Genomic DNA, 14,605 nt, shown 5'->3' on the forward strand with positions numbered 1-14,605 from the left:
TCCACGTGCCTGTATGACCTCCCTACAACGCCTGGGCATGCTCCTGATGAGGTGGCGGATGGTCTCCTGAGGGATCTCCTCCCAGACCTGGACTAAAGCAGACATGATGTCCCAGATGTGCTCAATTGGATTCAGGTCTGGGGAACGGGCGGGCCAGTCCATAGCATCAATGCCTTCCTCTTGCAGGAACTGCTGACACACTCCAGCCACATGAGGTCTAGCATTGTCTTGCATTAGGAGGAACCCAGGGCCAACCGCACCAGCATATGGTCTCACAAGGGGTCTGAGGATCTCATCTCGGTACCTAATGGCAGTCAGGCTACCTCTGGCGAGCACATGGAGGGCTGTGCGGCCCCCCAAAGAAATGCCACCCCACACCATGACTGACCCACCGCCAAACCGGTCATGTTGGAGGATGTTGCAGGCAGCAGAACGTTCTCCACGGCGTCTCCAGACTCTGTCACGTCTGTCACATGTGCTTATGTGCTCAGTGTGAACCTGCTTTCATCTGTGAAGAGCACAGGGTGCCAGTGGCAAATTTGACAATCTTGGTGTTCTCTGGCAAATGCCAAACGTCCTGCACAGTGTTGGGCTGTAAGCTCAACCCCCACCTGTGGACGTCGGGCCCTCATACCACCCTCATGGAGTCTGTTTCTGACCGTTTGAGCAGACACATGCACATTTGTGGCCTGCTGGAGGTCATTTTGCAGGGCTCTGGCAGTGCTCCTCCTTGCACAAAGGCGGAGGTAGCGGTCCTGCTGCTGGGTTGTTGCCCTCCTACGGCCTCCTCCACGTCTCCTGATGTACTGGCCTGTCTCCTGGTAGCGCCTCCATGCTCTGGACACTACGCTGACAGACACAGCAAACCTTCTTGCCACAGCTCGCATTGATGTGCCATCCTGGATGAGCTGCACTCCCTGAGCCACTTGTGTGGGTTGTAGACTCCGTCTCATGCTACCACTAGAGTGAAAGCACCGCCAGCATTCAAAAGTGACCAAAACATCAGCCAGGAAGCATAGGAACTGAGAAGTGGTCTGTGGTCACCACCTGCAGAACCACTCCTTTATTGGGGGTGTCTTGCTAATTGCCTCTAATTTCCACCTGTTGTCTATTCCATTTGCACAACAGCATGTGAAATTTATTGTCAATCAGTGTTGCTTCCTAAGTGGACAGTTTGATTTCACAGAAGTGTGATTGACTTGGAGTTACATTGTGTTGTTTAAGTGTTCCCTTTATTTTTTTGAGCAGTGTATATTATATATTCCAGTAAAAAAGGCTGTGAACGATCTCTATCACTTTGCCTTTGTTTTTGTGCAATAAGAGATAACAAACATATCAGAGAGCATGCAGAGCCAAGAGTAAAGATCACTGGAGCCGCGGGATCATGAATACGCTGTACGTTGCCTCATGGTGCTTTAGTAATAGAAACGATATGTACTGTCGTTCTCTGTTTTGGACTGCATTTGCATTGATTCATCTCATCACTACAGGGGTAGCTAAATATAAACCCTGGCACACTAACATACTATTGTTCTGCGTTAGTGTTCATCTGAGAAGAAAGCACTGTCTCTTTTCCAAGTTGTGAAGTAAGCCAAGAGACTTGGCTCTTGTTTCTAACAGTTTCTTCAGACAATTTGTTCCATATGCGAGCTGACTTTGTGTTTATAGGTCCCATGCCTAATTTGAACACACACACACAGGTGCGTGAACACACATACACACAGGAACATGCACACACACACATGCTCTTACTTAGCTCCTCTGTTGTTCACTTGTGAGGTGCACTGTGCTTGGCGTACATCAATGCCTCTCTTGTTTTTTAGGACGCTGGGCTCCTTGAAATTGTATTTTTGTTCTGAGCTGAAAACATGTATTCTTCTTGTCGGCTCTGAGCATCGCATTGCTGAGGGAAACCAGAGTTCACAGGAGAGGCTTGACACTTTCATAAGAGAGGCCTCATTATAAGAGGATACTAAAACAATATAAGCAGTTCATAGATAATTTTGACAAGGCTTATAATGCATTAGGAACACATCATAATGCTTTTTACTGTAACTGTATGCCTTAAATCAAGTGTTATCCAGTATTTTGTTAACACAAACATCTAAATCAGTACAGCACGTTCACAAGGAATCACGACCATCAGCTGCTGAGAGCTATAATTTGTTGCTTCATTCCCATGGGTTTGATAAAGGTGGGTAGTAAGCACGAATCATGGTATAGTGCAACCGAGATCATTCAAAAACACATTTCATCAAAAATAATGATAGTGTCCCATCTCATGTAGAATTACTAGAACAAATCATTAGAAGCTATCATTTGTTCCCTCATCATTCCCTGTGGTGTACTCAAGACCACGAACAAGATGTCGCCGAAAGACATGGTTGCCTTGTTTCTGTTAGGTACTGGGTGTCGGGAGTGTGAAGTCAGGCGCAGGAAAACACAGAGTTCAATATAATGCTCTTTTAATGCATTCACGCTGAACCATGGCCACCCCACTAAACACTGGGTGCTCAAAATAAACTGCCCCAGACACGGGGAACGAAAACAGTCCAGCACTATATACGAACATAAACAAACATGTACGTCTGAAACAAACACCAGGCTTACAATAATCAATCCAGCACAAAGAAACGGGCGGGCCGGCTGACTAATAAAGCCCAACTAATTACAACAAACTCAAAACAGGTGTAATCAATAAACACATAAGGAGGGGGAGAAAATAATCAGTGGCAGCTACCCTTTCTAAAACAAGCCATACAAAGCTGGTTGCAATTCCAGTTTGATCCTCCAGAAAAGACAGAACAAATATTACAACAAATAATGTTTACATTCAAATATACTAATTGATAAAAATAAAAAACTTTGTTAATGAAATTATGAATATGAAAGGTGGAGTTATGCGGTGGTGGAAAAAGTACTAAATTGTCCTACTTGAGTAAAAGTAAAGATACCTTAACAGAAAATGACTCAACTAAAAGTGAAAGTCAACCAATAAAATTCAACTTGAGTAAAAGTCAAAAAGTATTTGGTTTTAAATATACTTAAGTATAAAAAGTAAATGTAATTGCAAAAATATACTTATGTATCAAAAGTAAATGTATAAATCATTTCAAATTCCTTATATTAAGCAAACCAGACAGCACGATTTTCTTGTTTTTTAAAATTTACAGATAGCCAAGGGCACACTCCAACATAATTTACAAACAAAGAATTTGTGTTTAGTGAGTCCGCCAGATCAGATACAGTAGGGATGACCAGGAATTTTCTCTTTAAGTGCGTGAATTAGACCATTTTCCTGTCCTGCTAAGCACTCAAAATGTAACGAGTGTTTTGGGTGTCAGGGAAAATGTATGGAGTAGAATTTACATTATTTTCTTTAGGAATGTAGTGGAGTAAAAGTAAAAGTTGTCAAATATATAAATAGTAAAGTAAAGATACCCCAAAAAACTACTTTAAAGTATTTTTACTTAAGTACTTTACACCATTGGAGTTATGTCACATGTGCAGTTAACAATATGTGTCACGTTCTGACCATAGTTCTTTTGTGTTTTCCTTGTTTTAGTGTTGGTCAGGACGTGAGCTGGGTGGGCATTCTATGTTGTGTGTCTAGTTTGTCCGTTTCTATGTATGGCCTGATATGGTTCTCAATCAGAGGCAGGTGTTAGTCATTGTCTCTGATTGGGAACCATATTTAGGTAGCTTGTTTTGTGTTGGGGGTTTGTGGGTGGTTGTCTTCTGTCTTTGTGTTCATTGCACCAGATAGGACTGTTTCGGTTTTGCCACATTTGTTATTTTGTATTTGTGTAGTGTTCACGTTATCGTCTTTTATTAAACATGTTGAACACGAACTACGCTGCGTCTTGGTCTGATCCCTGCTACAGGCTGCCGTTACAATATGGAAATGTTTGCTCTATCCAAAATTACAACCAACTGATTGCAGGATTACCGCAAAAATGTAGGAGGCAAGTGGAAGGGGGAGAAGGTAGGGAACTTGATTGTCTGCCTTTTATTAAAGACCAAAATTGGCATAAATAAAAAATATATATACAGTATATCAGTTTTACTTGAGGACCAAAATGTTGTCCGCGGCGCCATTCAGGTTGCAAAATAGTTGGGAAGAGATTTTCAATGTGCTGATTCCGCAAAACAACGCTTGATTCAACACTTACAGCTTTTTTATTTAAATGATTATGCAAAATTCTTGCCACAAACAGATTGTTATGTATATGGGGCATGCAATCATCTCAGCTCTGCAGATTTAGCTAAGATGAGACAGAATCATTAGATCACTTATTATTATTTTTGTAGCTTGTTTCTGGTCACAGGTTCATGAAGGGCTGAAAAATCACATTTATCTAACATTAACCCTACATATAGCACTGTTGGGAGATTTGGAAAACCATTGTCAATCCATTGTCATGGATCCCTCCGGAACTTTCATTACGCACACCTGGCCTCTATTCCCAGTGATTAGTAAATGTATAAGTGTGTCCTTGGTTTACCATTGTCCAGTCGATTATTGTTCCCATGTTCGTTGGTGGTGTGAGTACCTATGCGTTGGTGCAGCTGTTATGCTGTGTGCTATATATATATTGTGTATTACGGGTATCGTCCGATGGTGTTCAAAGAGGTTTACCATCGATATTTTGTTTGGTACAGCCCAGTGTTTTTGTATACGTGTTTGTTTTGGGTGTATTAAAACCCCTATTGTGTATTCCCGTGCCTATCTCCAAAATCCTTTATACCAGCGTGACATCCATCAACAATATAATACTTTAAGTAAAAATATGTATCTTTAACTTACAATCTGTAGATACTATGCTATTAGACAGGCTCAGAATTTATGTGAAACATCACAGCACAGAAAAAAATATATGGCACATGGAAATCATAAGAGGGCAGTTTACGGAGATACTGTAGGTGGGATGGACAGAGAGTAGCTGAGGGGTGGGTTTAAAAGTGCATGTTCTATAATAGTTATGACTGAAAACACGATGTATAATGTATAAGTACTATCTATCTAGATGTAATGTACAGTGCATTCGGAAAGTATTCAGACCCCTTGACTTTTTCCACATTTTGTTAAGTTAAAGCCTTATTCTAAAATTGATTAAATAGTTTTCTTACCTCAATCTTTTTTATTTAATTTTTACATTTATTTTTTATTTCACCTTTATTTAACCAGGTAAGCTAGTTGAGAACAAGTTCTCATTTACAACTGCGATCTGGCCAAGATAAAGCAAAGCAGTGCGACAGAAACAACAACACAGAGTTACAGTTGGAATAAACAACCGTACAGTCAATAACACAATAGAAAGAAAAAGAAAGTCTATATACAGTGTGTGCAAATGGCATTAGGAGGTAAGGCAATAAATAGGCCATAGTAGCAAAGTAATTACAATTTAGCAGATTAACACTAGAGTGATAGATGAGCAGATGATGAGCAGATGATGGTGTGTAAGTAGTGATACTGGTGTGCAAAAGAGCAGCAAAGTAAATAAAAACAATATGGGGATGAGGTAGGTAAATTGGGTGGGCTATTTACAGATGGACTATACAGCTTCAGCGATCAGTTAGCTGCTCAGATAGCTGATGTTTAAAGTTAGTGAGGGAAATGTAAATCTCCAGCTTCAGTGATTTTTGCAATTCGTTCCAGTCACTGGCAGCAGAGAACTGGAAGGAAAGGCGGCCAAATGAGGTGTTGGCTTTGGGGATGACCAGTGAGATATACATAACATACCCCATAATAATTTATTTAAAATAAAAAACTGAAATGTTCCAAACTTCTTCCATTTAAGAATACTGGAGGCCACTGTGTTCTTTGGGACCTTCAATGCTGCAGAAATGTTTTGGTACCCTTCCCCAGATCTGTGCCTCGACACAATTATGTCTCGGAGCTCTACATGAAACTGTCTCGGAGCTCTACGGACAATTCCTTTGACCTCATGGTTTGGTTTTTGCTCTGACATGTAGACCTTATGTAGACAGGTGTGTGCCTTTCCAAATCATGTCCAATCAATTGAATTTACCACAGGTGGACTCCAATCAAGTTGTAGAAACATCTCAAGGATGATCAATGGAAACAGGATGCAACTGAGCTCAATTTCGAGTCTCATAGCAAAGGGTCTGAATACTTATGTAAATAAGGTATTTCTGTTTTTTATTTTTAATACATTTGCAAAAATGTCAATAAAACTGTTCACTTTGTCAGTGTGGGTTATTGTCAGGAGATTTATGAGGAAATGATTTAATACATTTTAGAATAATGCTGTAATGTAGAAAAAGTCAAAGGGTCTGAATGCTTTCCGAATGCATTGTAGATTTTAAGAATATATTGGAATATAACAGACCATTTATGTTTTTCTTAGAATAAAAACCGTACAGTGTAACAACAGTTTTAGTAAGTAATAAGCTACGGTCCAGTTACAGCTTCTTCTGACAAAGTAGAATAAAAAAAAAGTGTACTTTTTTGAGAGTGCGCACAGAACAGAGGAAGAGCAATTCTTACATTATTGTTCTAAATTCATCACTCTCTTCTTCATCATCCTCATCATTCAGTTCATTCAAATTCAATTGTAATATATTTTGTCACTCCCGTTTAACAACTCCAAATCTCTTTTGCATGTGCTGCAAAGGGAACACATGAAATAACATGATAAAGGTTCATTTAATAATCGAAAGGGAAAATGTGATTATTTATTAGCCTAGTGGATATAAGTATTTTAGGCATATCATGTGAATTAGGCCTCATGTAAAATCATTGTCAAAAGCGCAAGAGGTACTGTTGCATGACAAACAGGTGCAATAATATTTTTCTGCCCGTTTGGAAGGGTGAACAAAACTAAATACATTTTAGGTAATACAAGAGAGTCTGTTCTAATGGATTTTTTTTAAGCCTTTCATGCAGCATACCAAAGTTTAAAAACAGCCCGATTTGTGAAATTGATTTATCCGACATTTTGCGGTTGCATGAGGCTTGGTGATAACAGAATCTGTAGGATATTAAACATACACTCAAATAAAATAAAATAAAATAAAATTGTATTTGTCACATGCGCCGAATACAACAGGACCTTACCGTGAAATGTTTACTTACAAGCCCTTAACCAACAATGCAATTTAAGAAATCGACTTATTTATATTTACTAAATAAACTAAAGTTTAAAAAAATTATTCAATCAAAAAGTAACACAATAAATGTACATAACAATAACGATAATAAATAGCAAGTAGCATCAGTGTAAAAACAAAAGAGTGGCCATTTGATTATTTGTTCAGCAGTCTTATGGCTTGGCGGTAGAAGCTGTTAAGGAGCCTTTTGGTCCTAGACTTGGCGCTCTGGTACCGCTTGCTGTACAGTAGCAGAGAGAACGGTCTATGACTTGGGTGACTGGAATCTTTGACAATTTTTGGGGTGTTCCTCTAAAACCGCCTAGTATATAGGTCCTGGATGTCAGGAAGCTTTGCCCCAGCCTTATGGTCAGATGCCGAGCAGTTGCCATACCAGGCAGTGATGCAACCGGTCAGGATGCTCTCGATGGTGCAGCTGAAGAACTTTTTGAGGATCTGGGGACCCATGCCAAATCTTTTCCGTCTCCTGAGGGGGAAAAGGTGTTGTCATGCCCTCTTCTCAACTGTCTTAGTGTGTTTGGATCATGATAGTTTGTTGGTGATGTGGACACCAAGGAACTTGAAACTCTCGACCCGCTCCACTTCAGTCCCATCGATGTTAATGGTCCACGACTATTTCCTATAGTCCACGATCAGTTCCTTTGTCTTGCTAACATTGAGGGAGAGGTTGTTGTCCTGGCATTACACTGCCAGGTCTCTGACCTCCTCCCTGTAGACTGTCTCATCATTGTCAGTGATCAGACCTACCACTGTTGTGTCATCAGTGGTGTTGGAGTCATTCTTAGACACACAGTCATGGGTGAACAGGGAGTACAGGATGGGACTAAGCACACACCCTTGAGGATCAGCGTGGCAGATGTGTTGTTGCCTACCCTTACCATCCGGGGGTGGCCCGTAAGGAAGTCCAGAATCCAGTTTCAGAGGGAGGTGTTCAGTCCTAAGGTCCTTAGTTTAGTGGTGAGCTTTGCGGGCTCTATGGTGTTGACCGCTGAGCTGTAGTCAATGAACAGCATTCTCACATAGGTGTTCCTTTTGTCCAGGTGGGAAAGGGCAATGTGGAGTGCGATTGAGAGTGGGTTTATGGTTTCTGGCATGATGGCGTTGATGTGAGCCATGGCCAGCCTCTCAAAGCACTTCATGGCTACCGACTTGAGGGCTACGGGGCGGAAATCATTTAGGTAATAATCTAGGCAGGTTACCTTCACACAGGGACTATGGTGGTCTCTGTGAAACATGTAGGTATTACAGTGTCGGCCAGGGAGAGGTAGAAAATGTCAGTGAAGACACTTGTCAGTTGTTCCGCGCATGCTTTGAGTACACGTCCTGGTAATCCGTCTGGCCCCGCGGCTATGCAGAGTGTGATCACACAGTCGTCCGGAACAGCTGGTGCTCTCATGAATGCTTCAGTGTTGCTTGCCTCGAAGTGAGCATAAAAGGCATTTTGCTCGTTTGGTAGGCTTGCGTCACTGAGCAGCTCGCTGCTGGGTTTCCCTTTGTAGTCTGTAATAGTTTTCAAGCCCTGCCACATCTGAAGAGCATCAGAGCCGGTGTAGTAGGATTCAATCTTAGTCTTCTTTTGATGCTTTGCCTGTTTAATGGTTTGTCTGAGGGCATAGCAGGATTTCTTATAAGTGTCCGGATTAGTGTCCCGCTCCCTGAAAGCAGCAACTCTAGCCTTTAGCTCCGTGCGGATGTTGCCAGTAATCCATGGCTTTTGATTGGGAAATGTACTTACGGTCACTGTGGGGATGAAGTCGTCGATGCACTTATTGATGAAGCCAGTGACTGAGGTGGTATACTCCTCAATGCCATTTGATGAATCCCGGAACATATTCCAGTCTGTGCTAGCAAAACTTCCTACTTTAGTTTTTGCTTGTCAGGAGGATAGAATTATGGTCAGATTTGCCAAATGGAGGGCGAGGTAGAGCTTTGTATGCGTCTCTGTGTGTGGAGTAAAGGTGGTCTAGAGTTTTGTTTTTTGGTTGCATGTGACATTCTGGCAAAAATTAGGTAAAACGGATTTAAGTTTGCCTGCATTAAAGTCCCCGGCCACTTGGAATGCCGCTTCTGGATGAGCATTTTCTTGTTTGTTTATGGCCTTATACAGCTCGTTGAGTGCAGTCTTAGTGCCAGCATCGGTTTGTGGTGGTAAATAGACTGCTATGAATAATATAAATGAGAACTTTCTTGGTAGATAGTGTGGTATACAGCTTATCATGAGGAATTATACCTCAGTCGAGCAATACCTTGAGACTTCTTCAATATTAGACATCCCGCACCAGCAGTTGTACAAATAGACACACACCCCCGCTCCTCGTCTTACCAGACGTAGCTGCTCTGTCCTGCTGAAACACGGAGAAGCCAGCCAGCTCTATATTATCTGTGTCGTCGTTCAGCCAAGTCTTGGTGAAACAACAGTTTTTAATATCCCGTTGGTAGGATAGTCTTAATCACAAATTGTCCAGTTTGTTTTCCAATAATACAAAGGGTAGTGGTGGTTTTCCTTCTCGTCGGCAAATTCTTACAATGCACCACGCCCTCCTCCCCCTTTTTATCCGTATTTTCTTCACGCTGATGATGGGGATTTGGGCCTTGTCTCGACAAAGCAGTATACCCTTCGCGTCGGACTCATTAAAGAAAAAATCTTCATCCAGTTCGAGGTGAGTAATGTTCTGTTCTGATGTCCAGAAGCTCTTTTCGGTCAAAAGAGATGGTAGCAGCAACATTATGTACAAAATGAGTTACAAACAATGTGAAAAAATGAGCAAAATAGCACAGTTGGTTAGGAGCCCGTAAAACGGCAGCCCTCCCCTCTGGCGCCATTACATCTGCATTAAAGGAGCGCCGCTTCTGGATGAAAATGTTCTTGTTCGCCTATGGCCAAATACAGCTCGCTTATGGCCTTATACAGCTTTTTGCTTAAGACAATGCTCATCCGGAAGCGGCGCTCCTAGTGGCCGGGTTCTTTAATCCGGACGCTTATAAGAATATAGGCAACAGAAGCAAGAACAGAAGTATAAGGCTGAGTGACTCACTCATTCCTGGCTTTCATTCAAAATAAGTTATATTATAATGCAGGGTTAAAGACATGCAGTCTCTCCTCTAGCTACAGCTAATGTCATTTGAATTATTATGTAAATTAATATATTTGTAAGGGTTGATGCATTTTTTGTTAGGGCAAATCTGGTCTGTGATATTGAGTTAGAAATGTAAAACTTTAGAGTACTTAAGCCTTGAATACATTGCACGTTTGCTCTTTTTTGGCCATTAGGCTACAATAGGACTCAACTCTGACTGACCGCAGCATCTATCAGTAGTCTAAACTATGGCACGAATTGTGGGATTTTAGGATACTAGGAAAAATAGGATACTTTGAATACTTATGTAAATGTGATGTGTGTGTATATATATATATATATATATATGTTTTATACATTTACAAAAAATATAAAAATCTGTTTTTGCTTTGTCATTATGGGGTATTGTGAGTAGATTGATGAGGGAATAAAATAAAAAATAAAAAAAGAAGAAGGCTGTAACGTAACAAAATGTCGAAAAAGTCGAGCGGTCTGAATACTTTCCGAATGCGCTGTAAATTAATATCACCCTGTAGCACTCACTCCTGAGCAAGGCAGTTAAGCCACTGTTCCCCGGGCGCCAAAGACGTGGATGTCGATTAAGCCCCCCACACCTCTCTGATTCAGAGGAGTTGGGTTAAATGTGGAAGACACATTTCAGTTCAAGGCATTCAGTTGTACAACTGACTAGGTGTGCCCCTTTTCCTTTCTATCATCATGAAGTGCTTTGAGAGGCTAGTTAAGGATCATATCTCTTACATCTTACCCGATAACTTAGACCCACTACAATTTGCATACCGCCCCAACAGATCAACGGATGAAGCAGATGCAATCGCCATCACGCTGTTCACTGCCCTATCCCATCTGGAGAAGAGGAATACCTATCATAGTGCCCTCCAAGCTCATCACTTAACTTGGGGCCCTGGGTCTGACCCCTGCCCTGTGAAACTGGGTCCTGGACTTCCTGACCGGCCGACCCCAAGTGGCGAAGGTAGGCAACAACACCACCGCCACACTGATCCTCAACACAGGAGCCCCACAAGGGTGCGTGTACAGCCCCCTCCTGTACTCCTGTTCACCCATGACTGTGTGGCCACGCACGTCTCCAACTCAATCATCAAGTTTGAAGATGACACAACAGTGGTAGGTCTGATTACCTGCAATGACGAGACATCCTATAGGGAGGAGGTGAGGGCCCTGGTGGAGTGGTGCCAGGAAAATAGCCAGTCACTCAACGTCAACAAAACGAAGGAGCTGATCGTGGACTTCAGTAGACAGCAGAGAGAGCACGCCCCCATCCACATCGACGGGGCCGCAGTGGAGAGGGTGAAAAGCTTCAAGTTCCTCGGTGTGCACATCACTGACAACCTGAAATGGTCCGTTCACACAGACAGTGTGGTGAAGAAAGGGAAAGGGGGATACCTAGTCAGTTGTACAACTAAATGCCTTCAACTGAAATGTGTCTTCGGCATTTAACCCAACTCCTCTGAATCAAAAAGGCACAATAGCGCCACTTCAACCTTAGGAGGCTGAATTTTTTGGGGCTTGGCCCCTAAGACCCTCACAAAATTCTACAGATGCTCAACTGTATCACTGCCTGATACGGCAATTGCACTGTCCTCAACCTCAGAGCTCTCCAGAGGGTGGTGCAGTCAGACCAACGCATCACCGGGGGCACAGTGCCTGCCCTCCAGGACATCTACAGCACCCGGTGTCATAGAAAGGCAAGAAGATCATCAAGGACCTCAGCCACCCGAGCCACGGCCTTTTCAACCCGCCACCATCTAGAAGGCGGAGACAGTACAGGTGCATCAAAGCTGGGACCGAGAGACTGAAAAATAGCTTCCATCTCCAGGCCATCAGACTATTAAATAGTCACCACTAGCCTGCCTCTGCCCAGTACCCTGCCCTGAACCTTAGTCACTGTTTCTAGCCGGCTACCACCCAGTACTCTACCCTACACTTTATAGACTTTAGTAATGTTTGCATACTGTTTAACCCACTTCATATGTATATAGTGTATACTTCTAGTCAAGGCTGATCCTATATAACTACTGCTGTACACACCTTTTCTATTCATATACTGTCCATACTGTCTATTTCACACCATTATACACATATGCTGCATATTTATATTCCGGACTCTGACATAGCTCCTTCTGATATTTCTGATATTTGTGTGTAATGTTTTGTATTGTTAGGTATTACTGCACTGTTGGAGCTAGAAACATAAGCATTTCGCTGCACCTGCGATAACATCTACAAAATATGTGTACACAACCAATATAATTTGATTTGTGTCTATTATTGAGGGGACTGTACAAATCATCAAGGACCCCCCCCACCCCCCCACATGGATTGTGTTTTGCTAGGCTGACTTACACTGTGGCCTTAGTGGTCGGACGCAGTGTCAGGCTGAGATGAAGGAAACCCATTTCCCACATATTGAGGAGGAGTGATATTTTCATTTCACAGCAGGGGTTAACCATTATGTGTGTGGGAAATCACAGTGCTATGTGACCTAAGCCTGACTAAACATCCATAAAGTGTCCACGCAGCAAACTAGCGACACAGGATATTTCCGGTATCGTCCTATGGGGAATAGGAGAATGTGGCTTGTATGTGTGTGTGTCTGTGTGTGTGTGTGACTAACGTGACCTAGTGAGTGAGAGCAATAAAAAAAGTAACTTCCCAGTCAGAGACGCTGATCATGTGCTCACTGGCACGACATCAAAGTCATTATAACTGTCCATTGTGATTGGTTGTTGTGACTGAGTGTGACTGTGACACGTGGCACATGGAGGTGTAATTCAGATAGATACTATCAGTGACACAGCAGCATCAGGGAGGCCAGGCCGGGGCACAATGGAAAGCATTGTGTCGTGACGTTGGGTCCTGCTCACTCTCTCCTCCTGAACTTTATTCATGGGTATTTCCCTGGAAGTTGGCTTAGGTGAAGTTCTAATTTCCCAGTAAATGGAGAATACCTCAGGGCACAACATGCGGTCTTCCCGAATGGCACCCTATTACCTATTTAGTGCATTACTTTTGACCAGGGCCCACAGGGTAGGGGCCACTTGGGACGCAGTCATAGAGAGTGACTCAGAAGGCTAATGAAATGTAGTGTCTCTTCCATAGAAATGAAACACTCAGTGGTTTTAGTTTCTTATTATTTATTGGTTGCAAAGAGACTTGATGCACACTAAGTAAATCACACTAAGTGTAATAGTCTAAAGAAGAGTCGCCACCTAGATGCATAGATCTCTAAGACAATCCCTAGCCTTGCCCCGTCCACATGATGGAACACTGTTGGTTTCGGAACGTGCTACCACCCATCCAGGAAGGCAGCATCATCAAGGACCCCACACACCCGCGCCATGAGCTGTTTTCTCCCTTATTGTAGGGCAGACGGTATTGGAGAAGTCTGATACCAACAGGCTCAGAGACCATTTCTATCTACAAGTCATCAAACTGCTGAACACTTGAACTGGACTGACCACCTGCTTGGATTCTGTGCACCTTAGCACACATGCACTCACTCAAGCACACACCCACACAGACATAGAGATATACAATACATGATCAAAAGTATGTGGACACCTGCTCGTCGAACATCTCATTCCAGTTGCAGATAGCAGATAGCACAATGCAGATTGGTGAAACATTTAAGTGTAAGGAAGGGGGCAAATACTTTTTCACAGCACTGTAGGTGATACAGATGAATGTGATTGAATGGAGACAAAGTTTTGAATTAAAAGGGTTTGTTCAAAAACTTTGTTCAAATGCTGTAAAATCTTTAAGGTCTCTATACCTGAAGGGACCGCAGCTGTGCCTAAATATGGGTTTTGCTGTGCTCTACATCATCATAGTCATCTGCTCTAATCACTAACTGTCTGACTTCACACATAAACCTTCAACCGTTGAGATGGGAGAGTTGGGAGACGGGATAGATAGGGTGGTTCTGGTGTTATACTGTATGCTTCAGGGTTGCTGTGGAGAGAGAAATAGAGAGACTAAGAGAGAGAGAGAGTGATTAAGTGGATAGAGGGGTGCCAATCACACACTCCCAATCAGCTAATGTCTAAGTAAAAACAATACATTCAACGTCCTTGGTGATCCACAACTGGCAGAGAAAAAGACAAAAACATTGTGTTGCATAGGATCTCTCTCTCTCTCTCTTTCTCTCTCATTCTTTCTTTCTCTCCTGATGCGTACAACACCAGCAACACCCCAGCCTACCCTGATGATACATTCATGCCATAAAGACAGTCTGCACCAGGCCTCCTTTCAACTCTGTGCCTCCTTTCAATATTAAAAAACAGAAGTCTATTTCAAGCATTTATTTATTTATTTTAAATCCCTCTTAAAGAGGGTTGCCTGGCAACGGTGGGGAG

This window comes from Salvelinus namaycush, chromosome 12 (genome assembly GCF_016432855.1).
Source record: "Salvelinus namaycush isolate Seneca chromosome 12, SaNama_1.0, whole genome shotgun sequence".
Classification (NCBI taxonomy): Eukaryota; Metazoa; Chordata; class Actinopteri; order Salmoniformes; family Salmonidae; genus Salvelinus; species Salvelinus namaycush.